This window comes from Leptodactylus fuscus, chromosome 3, assembly GCF_031893055.1.
Source record: "Leptodactylus fuscus isolate aLepFus1 chromosome 3, aLepFus1.hap2, whole genome shotgun sequence".
NCBI classification, from domain to species: Eukaryota; Metazoa; Chordata; class Amphibia; order Anura; family Leptodactylidae; genus Leptodactylus; species Leptodactylus fuscus.
The window spans coordinates 104,608,789-104,621,266 of NC_134267.1; the positions used below are offsets into that span (position 1 = coordinate 104,608,789).

At 45.4% G+C, this 12,478-nt stretch overlaps 1 protein-coding gene across 2 annotated transcripts in view; it reads left to right on the top strand.

Moving 5' to 3' along the window:
• Positions 1 to 12,478, top strand: part of HS3ST5 (heparan sulfate-glucosamine 3-sulfotransferase 5) — a 242,889-nt gene that overhangs the window by 147,296 nt on the left and 83,115 nt on the right. For both annotated transcript variants that reach the window (XM_075268103.1, XM_075268102.1), the window contains one exon: positions 4,326 to 4,406. The gene's annotated coding sequence lies outside the window, so the exon portion shown is untranslated. The remainder of the gene's footprint in view (positions 1 to 4,325; positions 4,407 to 12,478) is intronic.

Here is a 12,478-nt window from a genome sequence, read left to right on the forward strand (position 1 = left end):
TGGATGAGATTTGATAGAATCAGTTTTGGGCTATATGCACATGGTTGTTTGTGTGTGGTTTTGTCTGAGCCATTGAGACAGGGTTTTTTTATTCCAAATTTATATGAAACCTTTGAGAATAAAAAATATAATGGCAAGTTCTTCTGCATGTCATATTATGGAGAATCTACACTCCGCATAATAAGTGTCTACAGGTCTGTAATATCTGTGCAATATCTTTGTCATATACATGAGGCCTTCATTTTCCTGTACCCAAACACACTTTATTTCTAAATCTCCCCTATCTATATAAAGAACTTACTTTGATTTTGGTGCACCATTGATTTCATTATTAACATGCCTGAACCTATGACTATTTGGTATTGTTGTATTCGTCCTCATGCCACATGTTCCAAAAAATAGTCGATTTGGGATAAGAAACAACACTTACGGTCAGGGAAAGGTCAGGGTTTTCCATAGACTTTTATATTCTTCAATAGTCTATTTAATACTCTTTATAGTTCCTCTTGAAGTGAACATCTGGTCAGTTGGTGAGTCTACTTTTATTTATTTGGACTGGGACATATCGCTTGTGAATGAACACCGATCCATCTGTTGTGGATGTGTTATATCCATGTAGGCCTATTCTGCTACTCTTTATAATATCACTAACACTAATGCTGAGAAACATCCTCCATTTTAATGGCTCATTGGCTCTTTGCCAGTAGACAGTTAAGAAGAGGAAAACTTTTATAGGACAGTTAATGATGATCAGATTTTACTTTCAACATACTTAACACATTAGTATTTATTAGATCTATATATTCACAGTTCCTTCGGATATTTGCACCTAATAGTCTTTAATGGAATTGATTTTCGAGTTTTTGTAAATGCTCCATTGGGACTACAGTACACTGCTCAGGAGACATTCAGATACATTGCTTGATCACAAAATGATTGTAGTTGAAGTACTGAGGTTAGAAACATGAGGCTAAAAGCCCATCAGAATGTGGTGGCCAATGGCTGTATGCAGGGCCGGCTCCAGGTTTTTATGGGCCCTTGGGCGACAGAGCCTCAGTGGGCCCTCTTGTAAAGGAGGTGGGGGAGTCGAGACACTGTGCGTTGCAGATGAAGCGAGTGACGTCATGCAGGAGTGTGGCGTCACCAACGCCATACCTCCCAATCTTTTAAAGAGTAGAAAGAGGGGCAAAATGTGCTGCACGCTCTGCGCGCCGCGGCAAATTTAGCTCCACCCACTTTTATGTTGATTCCACCCATTCTCATTCATTTATTATGTGCTCCCACACAGTATAATCCTCCTACAGTCACCCGTAAATTATATGCCCCCCTCCATCTCTCCCCCAGTTTCATATACACCCTTCCTCTGCCCCCAGTTTCATGTCCCCCCTCCATCTCTGTCCCCAGTTTCATCACGTTCTCCCCCTTCATCTGCCCACAGTTTAATGTCCCCCGTCTCTGCCCCAGTGTCATGCCGTTCCCCCCTCCCCTTCATTTGCCCCTTCAGTTTCATTGGGCCCCCTCCATCTCTGTCCCCAGTTTCATGCCATTCTCTCCCCACCCCCTTCCCCAGTGTCATGCCGTTCCCCCCCCCCTTCATTTGCCCCCTAAGTTTCATTGGGCCCCCTCCATCTCTGTCCCCAGTTTCATGCTGTTCTCCCCCCCTCCATCTGCCCCAGTGTCATGCTGTTCCCCCCTCCCCTTCATTTGCCCCCCAGTTTCTTTGGGCCCCCTCCATCTCTGTCCCCAGTTTCATGCCGTTCTCTCCCCACCCCCTTCATCTTCTCCAGTGTCATGCCGTTCCCCCCCTCCCCTTCATTTGCCCCCCAGTTTCATGGGCCCCCTTCATTATGTTTCACCTTAATATGTAATACAAACAAACACTTACATCACTCACCTTCTATCACTCACCTTCCCTCGTTCCCCCGACGCTCCTCTCTCTCCCTCCAATCACATACGCGATGCAGGAGCTGTGAGATCAGCTCCTGCTTAGCTCCGGACCGGCTTGCGTGTGTAGGCGTGATGCGATGACGTCACGCGCCTACACACGCAAGCCGGGGCCGGAGCTTTAAAGCAGGAGCTGATCTCACAGCTCCTGCATCGCGTATGTATTTCAGCTCATCGGCGGACGGACGCCGATGAGCTGAAATTGTGACAGGCAAGTGCCGGGGAGCCCCCAGAGGCTCTGTGGGCCCCGGCACTTGCCCGACTATGCCGTGCGCTGACGCCGGCCCTGGCTGTATGGTTTTGTGTAAAACTGAAATCCTACCTTCAAAGTTGTGTGGCCATTGGCCTCAGCATGTTGGTGCAGTTTCAGCTGAGTGCAGCATCCAAACCATCTGTACTTACCATGATCTGGTGAGGTTTATATGTAATATATTCATCAAGATTGTATAAGTTAGTAAATATACAAAAATTTCTGCTAATAACTTCACATGAATAGCAAGAGTCTGAGTTGTACTCTGTATGAAAGTATAGAAGATTATATAAATAACATAAAGTCACAATAATAATAATTTAATGGTAGGGGTTAGAGATGAGTGAACACCGTTCGATTGAATAGGTATTCGATCAAATATTAGGCCATTCGAGGTATTCATTCCCAATCGAATACCACGCGGAATACGCAGTAAAAATTTGTATCCCCTCCCACCTTCCCTGGTGCGTTTTTTTGCACCAATAACTGTGCAGGGAAGGTGGGACAGGAACTATGACAACGGAGGCAGTGAAAAAAATTGACAACAACAATAAGGGAGGTCAGCTAGCCAGGGGTCAGTAACAGTCGAGCAATGCAGTGTCAAAATCGAAATCCAAAAGAATAGTCAGTAGGGAAAGCCAGAGGTCAAGAATCAGAATACAAGTAATAATAGCAAGAGAAAAGCCAGCACGCACAAGGCAATAGCAAGCATCAATGTGAATGTGAGCCAAGAATAAATAGGGAGAAAGAACCCGCCCTGAACCTGATAGGAAGGCAGGCTGTCAATCACAGGGCAAAACAAAGCTTAACTCTTAGAGGAGCAGAGGGAAAAGAAGGTGAAGGAGACGGGTGTGGTGGAAAATCAAGTAGCCAGGTGAAGGAATAGGACAGTGTTCAGACAGTGTAACCAAAAACTCTAAGCAAGTTCTCAAACTGCACATGCCTCCTGTGCCGCAGCATGTGAGCAGAGGGTGGCGCAGAGACCAGAGCAGGCACAGATGTTACAGTATGTTTGCAGGATTATAGAGGTACACATCACTCAAGTGGGGTTATATAATGTAAAGATAGACTTGCACACCAATTGTTTCAATTGCATTATTAGAATGGTTTATCAAAGTGTACAATCCAAAAATTAAAGGTAACGTTTCAGTTGACACTATGCAACCTTCATCAGACACTGGAAAGATGAAGAAAATAACAATAATGACTCAAGTGCACCCAACTTTGCGGAGAGAAAAGTGACATACAGCATGTATGGTGGATTATATACCAATAGGTAATAGCCCATAACAAGGTTTCTATTGACAGGATGCCAGGTGTGCACCAGGGAAAAATGAATCTGATGCTGATATAGGATACAATAAGGAACACCAATGGAATATGAAAGAAAGTTCACATATCATTAAGCAGTATGAGGTCTGCAATCTGTCATGTAATATAATGCTTGATGTGAATTGAAATTAATCATAAATTATCATGTAGCTTGATCAAAGAAAATATTATTCAGGCACAAAAGACAAAAACCATGTCCAGGGGTGCTAAATAGGCAGCAGAATGTGATTGTATGTAGAGAAAATAGAGTGTATTTAAATGCCATGTGTAGAAGAAGTAAGGCTGGGGAATAGGCATCTGTAGGGTATGACGCCATCTGCTTGTATAAATAGGCCACAGGGGTATGACGTGCAGTCGTGCATCGGATGGTATGACATCACCCAGGGTGGTATACGTATGCATATTATGGATCTCTGAAGGCTGATATGTAAGCTGGCACTGAAATCTCATGCAGAATCAGCATTGCACATGCGTAGAACTGCGTTAATAATTCTCGAATGTACTACAGTCTGATGGTGTGCAAGAGTGTGTTCCTGTCCATGGTCTTAGTGTAAAGGTCCATATGTAGTAAGCCCTGGTCTTCCTTCCGTACCAATGTGTTGTGGAGTGTTAGGGTGAATTGTAGTTCCGGGCTTATTGCATTGAGATTTTGGTGGAAAGCATTGAGGGAGTCCAATGTGCTCCTCCATATTCGGAAAATGTTGTCAATGTATCTGCGCCAGACTAAGGAATATTGCTGGAAAAGTTAATTTGTATTGGCATAAGCATTGGACCCCATGGCTGTACTTTGTGTTTGCAGGTAGAAGGTGTCCTGGAAAAGGAGGAAATTCTCTAGCAGGACTAAGGATAAGAGATCAACGCATAGTGAAATCATGTGACGGTCAGTATTGGTGACTTATGTGATACCCTTGTCGTGTGTGATGGATGTATTCATGATGTTCCAAGTGCCTAGGAAGGCATCAGTAGGAATTTTCTGTATGTCCCTTATGATGCTGAGGAATGCCTCTATGTCTAAGAAAAGATCAAGCTTCTTTAGTTAATGGAGTGAGAATCTTTTCAAGAAATATCGCCAAAGGGGATAGCGTGGAGTCAATGGATGCAACAATTGGACGCCCTGGAGGTTTATCCAGCTTTTTGTGCATTTTCAGTAACAAAATACAAGAACAATGGATCTCTTTTGGAAAGTCTTTAGTTTTAGTGTCCATGGTACCCTGGATAAATAGTGTACGAGGAGAAGTTCAATTTTATGAGCAATTTTAGTGGTACAATTACCTGGTGACCTACAATATACCTGAATATCAGAAAGGAGGTAATTTCCTCTAGATAACATTGTCTGTCCATTACTTACAATAGCTTCCCCTTTGTCTGCTGGTTTTATTATATGTCTTTATTATGCAAAAGTGAGATATGACCATGTTGTTCAACCTGTGTATGGTCTGAAGACCAATGTAAGCATCTTCTATCAATATCGGTCCTAAGTTTTTTAAAGGTTCTTGTAACCGAGGAGATGAAAGTCTCCAGTGCACAGTTTCTCATAGGGGGCATTGACTCTTGACCTATATCTTGACATTGACCTATATTTTAGACCGATACCACAGGTTGGGTAGTATGGTTTTCTATCTCCTATTCTGGGGATGTCTCTCCAAAAGGAGTCCTAAGTTTTAGATTTTTATAAAATTTAAGTAGATCCATTTCAAGTTGAAATGTATCATACTTATATATAGGGCAAAATGAAAGTCCCTCTTGAAGTAATGAAAGTTGTCCTGGGCTCAAAGATTTGGAAGAGATGTTGACTACAATGGTTTGCTCTCTACCTGTGAGCAAGACGTCATCGGAGTGTGAATGGTTCATGATACACTGTCCCCCTCTTCTGGTCTTCTTCAAGTCTGCTGCATTGTGCTATAAAAGGATGTTGGTGATAACTTGGTCTGTTGTAGCCTAAACTAGAAGTCACAGACCTAGGGAAGATGTGTCTGATTAGAAATGGCGTTGCGTAGAGTTGTTTCATCATCTGTACACCCGGTTTTCATGGTAAACCTCTGGGTCCTGAATATATTTCTGACTTTCTTTTCTGCATCCTTTTTGTCCTGAGAGGTAGTTAGATGTTTTTCCCATGATTATGGAGAATTCCTCACTTGGAAGATGTTGATTGTAGTTGTGATTCTAGTGATGAAAATTCCTCTTTACAGTCTTAACTTCTTTTTGGAGATTTTTTACGGTCAGAATCATCAAATCATTTAATATTTGTTCAAAGGTTTGATAGAAGTCACAGTTGTCTTTGAAGACATTGGATCTCAGGGAGACTCAAAAGCTTCTTGGAATCCTCTGCATTGGTAGTGCAGTGGAGTTCACCATACAGTGTTTTAAGTTCACAAGTAGAGATGAGCGAACACTAAAATGTTCGAGGTTCGAAATTCGATTCGAACAGCCGCTCACTGTTCGAGTGTTCGAATGGGTTTCGAACCCCATTATAGTCTATGGGGAACATAAACTCGTTAAGGGGGAAACCCAAATTCGTGTCTGGAGGGTCACGAAGTCCACTATGACACCCCAGGAAATGATACCAACACCCTGGAATGACACTGGGACAGCAGGGGAAGCATGTCTGGGGGCATAAAAGTCACTTTATTTCATGGAAATCCCTGTCAGTTTGCGATTTTCGCAAGCTAACTTTTCCCCATAGAAATGCATTGGCCAGTGCTGATTGGCCAGAGTACGGAACTCGACCAATCAGCGCTGGCTCTGCTGGAGGAGGCGGAGTCTAAGATCGCTCCACACCAGTCTCCATTCAGGTCCGACCTTAGACTCCGCCTCCTCCGGCAGAGCCAGCGCTGATTGGCCGAAGGCTGGCCAATGCATTCCTATGCGAATGCAGACTTAGCAGTGCTGAGTCAGTTTTGCTCAACTACACATCTGATGCACACTCGGCACTGCTACATCAGATGTAGCAATCTGATGTAGCAGAGCCGAGGGTGCACTAGAACCCCTGTGCAAACTCAGTTCACGCTAATAGAATGCATTGGCCAGCGCTGATTGGCCAATGCATTCTATTAGCCCGATGAAGTAGAGCTGAATGTGTGTGCTAAGCACACACATTCAGCACTGCTTCATCACGCCAATACAATGCATTAGCCAGTGCTGATTGGCCAGAGTACGGAATTCGGCCAATCAGCGCTGGCCAATGCATTCTATTAGCCCGATGAAGTAGAGCTGAATGTGTGTGCTAAGCACACACATTCAGCACTGCTTCATCAAGCCAATACAATGCATTAGCCAGTGCTGATTGGCCAGAGTACGGAATTCGGCCAATCAGCGCTGGCTCTGCTGGAGGAGGCGGAGTCTAAGATCGCTCCACACCAGTCTCCATTCAGGTCCGACCTTAGACTCCGCCTCCTCCGGCAGAGCCAGCGCTGATTGGCCGAAGGCTGGCCAATGCATTCCTATGCGAATGCAGACTTAGCAGTGCTGAGTCAGTTTTGCTCAACTACACATCTGATGCACACTCGGCACTGCTACATCAGATGTAGCAATCTGATGTAGCAGAGCCGAGGGTGCACTAGAACCCCTGTGCAAACTCAGTTCACGCTAATAGAATGCATTGGCCAGCGCTGATTGGCCAATGCATTCTATTAGCCCGATGAAGTAGAGCTGAATGTGTGTGCTAAGCACACACATTCAGCACTGCTTCATCACGCCAATACAATGCATTAGCCAGTGCTGATTGGCCAGAGTACGGAATTCGGCCAATCAGCGCTGGCCAATGCATTCTATTAGCCCGATGAAGTAGAGCTGAATGTGTGTGCTAAGCACACACATTCAGCACTGCTTCATCACGCCAATACAATGCATTAGCCAGTGCTGATTGGCCAGAGTACGGAATTCGGCCAATCAGCGCTGGCTCTGCTGGAGGAGGCGGAGTCTAAGATCGCTCCACACCAGTCTCCATTCAGGTCCGACCTTAGACTCCGCCTCCTCCGGCAGAGCCAGCGCTGATTGGCCGAAGGCTGGCCAATGCATTCCTATGCGAATGCAGACTTAGCAGTGCTGAGTCAGTTTTGCTCAACTACACATCTGATGCACACTCGGCACTGCTACATCAGATGTAGCAATCTGATGTAGCAGAGCCGAGGGTGCACTAGAACCCCTGTGCAAACTCAGTTCACGCTAATAGAATGCATTGGCCAGCGCTGATTGGCCAATGCATTCTATTAGCCCGATGAAGTAGAGCTGAATGTGTGTGCTAAGCACACACATTCAGCACTGCTTCATCACGCCAATACAATGCATTAGCCAGTGCTGATTGGCCAGAGTACGGAATTCGGCCAATCAGCGCTGGCCAATGCATTCTATTAGCCCGATGAAGTAGAGCTGAATGTGTGTGCTAAGCACACACATTCAGCACTACTTCATCACGCCAATACAATGCATTAGCCAGTGCTGATTGGCCAGAGTACGGAATTCGGCCAATCAGCGCTGGCTCTGCTGGAGGAGGCAGAGTCTAAGATCGCTCCACACCAGTCTCCATTCAGGTCCGACCTTAGACTCCGCCTCCTCCGGCAGAGCCAGCGCTGATTGGCCGAAGGCTGGCCAATGCATTCCTATGCGAATGCAGACTTAGCAGTGCTGAGTCAGTTTTGCTCAACTACACATCTGATGCACACTCGGCACTGCTACATCAGATGTAGCAATCTGATGTAGCAGAGCCGAGGGTGCACTAGAACCCCTGTGCAAACTCAGTTCACGCTAATAGAATGCATTGGCCAGCGCTGATTGGCCAATGCATTCTATTAGCCCGATGAAGTAGAGCTGAATGTGTGTGCTAAGCACACTCATTCAGCACTGCTTCATCACGCCAATACAATGCATTAGCCAGTGCTGATTGGCCAGAGTACGGAATTCGGCCAATCAGCGCTGGCTCTGCTGGAGGAGGCGGAGTCTAAGGTCGGACCTGAATGGAGACTGGTGTGGAGCGATCTTAGACTCCGCCTCCTCCAGCAGAGCCAGCGCTGATTGGCCGAATTCCGTACTCTGGCCAATCAGCACTGGCTAATGCATTGTATTGGCGTGATGAAGCAGTGCTGAATGTGTGTGCTTAGCACACACATTCAGCTCTACTTCATCGGGCTAATAGAATGCATTGGCCAGCGCTGATTGGCCGAATTCCGTACTCTGGCCAATCAGCACTGGCTAATGCATTGTATTGGCGTGATGAAGCAGTGCTGAATGTGTGTGCTTAGCACACACATTCAGCTCTACTTCATCGGGCTAATAGAATGCATTGGCCAGCGCTGATTGGCCGAATTCCGTACTCTGGCCAATCAGCACTGGCTAATGCATTGTATTGGCGTGATGAAGCAGTGCTGAATGTGTGTGCTTAGCACACACATTCAGCTCTACTTCATCGGGCTAATAGAATGCATTGGCCAGCGCTGATTGGCCGAATTCCGTACTCTGGCCAATCAGTGCTGGCCAATGCATTCTATTAGCTTGATGAAGCAGAGTGTGTACAAGGGTTCAAGCGCACCCTCGGCTCTGATGTAGCAGAGCCGAGGCTGCACAAGGGTTCAAGCGCACCCTCGGCTCTGATGTAGGAGAGCCGAGGGTGCACTTGAACCCTTGTGCACCCTCAGCTCTGCTACATCAGAGCCGAGGGTGCGCTTGAACCCTTGTGCACACTCTGCTTCATCAAGCTAATAGAATGCATTGGCCAGCGCTGATTGGCCAATGTATTCTATTAGCCTGATGAAGTAGAGCTGAATGTGTGTGCTAAGCACACACATTCAGCTCTACTTCATCGGGCTAATAGAATGCATTGGCCAGCGCTGATTGGCCAGAGTACGGAACTCGACCAATCAGCGCTGGCTCTGCTGGAGGAGGCGGAGTCTAAGATCGCTCCACACCAGTCTCCATTCAGGTCCGACCTTAGACTCCGCCTCCTCCAGCAGAGCCAGCGCTGATTGGCCGAATTCCGTACTCTGGCCAATCAGCACTGGCTAATGCATTGTATTGGCGTGATGAAGCAGTGCTGAATGTGTGTGCTTAGCACACACATTCAGCTCTACTTCATCGGGCTAATAGAATGCATTGGCCAATCAGCGCTGGCCAATGCATTCTATTAGCGTGAACTGAGTTTGCACAGGGGTTCTAGTGCACCCTCGGCTCTGCTACATCAGATTGCTACATCTGATGTAGCAGTGCCGAGTGTGCATCAGATGTGTAGTTGAGCAAAACTGACTCAGCACTGCTAAGTCTCTGCATTCGCATAGGAATGCATTGGCCAGCCTTCGGCCAATCAGCGCTGGCTCTGCCGGAGGAGGCGGAGTCTAAGGTCGGACCTGAATGGAGACTGGTGTGGAGCGATCTTAGACTCCGCCTCCTCCAGCAGAGCCAGCGCTGATTGGTCGAGTTCCGTACTCTGGCCAATCAGCGCTGGCCAATGCATTCTATTAGCCCGATGAAGTAGAGCTGAATGTGTGTGCTTAGCACACACATTCAGCTCTACTTCATCAGGCTAATAGAATACATTGGCCAATCAGCGCTGGCCAATGCATTCTATTAGCTTGATGAAGCAGAGTGTGCACAAGGGTTCAAGCGCACCCTCGGCTCTGATGTAGCAGAGCTGAGGGTGCACAAGGGTTCAAGTGCACCCTCGGCTCTCCTACATCAGAGCCGAGGGTGCGCTTGAACCCTTGTGCAGCCTCGGCTCTGCTACATCAGAGCCGAGGGTGCGCTTGAACCCTTGTGCACACTCTGCTTCATCAAGCTAATAGAATGCATTGGCCAGCACTGATTGGCCAGAGTACGGAATTCGGCCAATCAGCGCTGGCCAATGCATCCCTATGGGAAAAAGTTTATCTCACAAAAATCACAATTACACACCCGATAGAGCCCCAAAAAGTTATTTTTAATAACATTCCCCCCTAAATAAAGGTTATCCCTAGCTATCCCTGCCTGTACAGCTGTCCCTGTCTCATAGTCACAAAGTTCACATTCTCATATGACCCGGATTTGAAATCCACTATTCGTCTAAAATGGAGGTCACCTGATTTCGGCAGCCAATGACTTTTTCCAATTTTTTTCAATGCCCCCAGTGTCGTAGTTCCTGTCCCACCTCCCCTGCGCTGTTATTGGTGCAAAAAAGGCGCCAGGGAAGGTGGGAGGGGAATCGAATTTTGGCGCACTTTACCACGTGGTGTTCGATTCGATTCGAACATGGCGAACACCCTGATATCCGATCGAACATGTGTTCGATAGAACACTGTTCGCTCATCTCTATTCACAAGGTATATGTCGTCCTGCAAGCCAAAATAGTACTTAAGAGTCATAGTGTTATTAAGAGGTTAAAGGGACACTAAAACCCTAAAACCCAAGAATAAAACCCAAAATATGCATCATATAGTTCATTTCTAGCTATGTCTGCAGGATTAACTAAGCTGCAGCTTTGCAGACATAGATGGGCAGACACTACTCCATGCCTCTGTGTAGTACCATTAGTGGTCAGAGTTCTAGAGTGACATCACAGGAAGTTCAGAAGGTGCGGCAGTGCTTATCACAGAGGGGTGGGCTGTAAGAGTGCCATTTAGTGTAATGAAAGCAGCTCAAGAGCATAAATTACACCAGGGAGAGGGGAGGATTTCATGTGTGTGGTTTTCATCTACTTCAATCATTCTACTTTCCCAGATCCCTGAAAGACAAAACTAACTAGCTCTGTCATAAATTTTGTAAGGTTTATTTAGGTAGCGTCTGTATTATAGTACAGACTGGTATGTTACCCAGCTTTCTTGAGAAACTGAAATATACATCTGTTAAGTTAGTGTATATACATATAGTATCAGTGCAATAGTGAGGCATACCTATCCATTGGTTAGTACTCCTCTTTCCAAAGCTATCAAAAGGTAAACTAGCATTATATTGCAGGTATATAGGAAAGAAGGAAATGATCAAAGCATAACTGCAAATATTTGCATCTAGCAGTTTGCGAATGTTGAAGGACTCTCTCTAGGTAGCTGTACTGGGTTGTATTGTGGTCACTGTGAATTAGTTACAGCCGGATGATGTGTGTACTTTACTGCTGCTACTACTGTTCATATCTATATCATGCTGTCAGTTACTTGGGGCTGCACTCACTGTATAGACAAAAAGCGTTTAGCCTAAACTCCACCCTCTCCTCCTAAACTTTCTGGCTCACGCAACGCTAGAATTAGGTGAGGCTGGGGCATATATGCTGCCATAGAGAACAATATATTGCTTTTCTATCTTATTTCCATGTTTTCTAATTATGATATGAGAAAAGAAGAGCAAGAAAAATCAGATGATGTGAGGTGTCATATAGGGAATGATTTCATCTTTTTTATTTAGTTGGACTCTGGGTTCAGTGGCCCTTAAGTCTTCCTCTCCAGTCCTATCACTTTGTTGGAAAGTATTTTGGAGGAATGGAGAGGGGATGAGGAGATTTCCTGGATAAAACAGATTACAGAGTTTCTTATATTCACCTGTACTATTCATTTATGAAAAGTTCTTTTATAATTATTGGTACACTTTAATTATTGTTTTATATGGCAGTATTGTGCTAAGTATTTTGCATCAGAAGATGTATGCCAAACGGGAAGTGCAACCAACACATAAAAGAGGTACAAATCTTTCCATTTCATTTTTAATTCCTGTCTGCTTCCTGCTCTATTCTCTGTGTCAGCTGCTGAGTACAGCTGCTCGATGGGGTGACAAACTCGCACTAATCTGAGGAAATACAGCATTTTACAGCACCTGTAAAGTGAATAGGATTCTAGCTAATCTCATTAACACATTGCAGAAATAAATCTGGAAAATGGAAAATCTTTGTTTTTAAAACACCCACATTTCTGAAAATTGCAGCATGTCAATTATAATTGCGGAAATATTGGTCTTTCCGTATAGATATAATAGGGGCAGAAAGTCAGCAGAGGAAAAGTACGA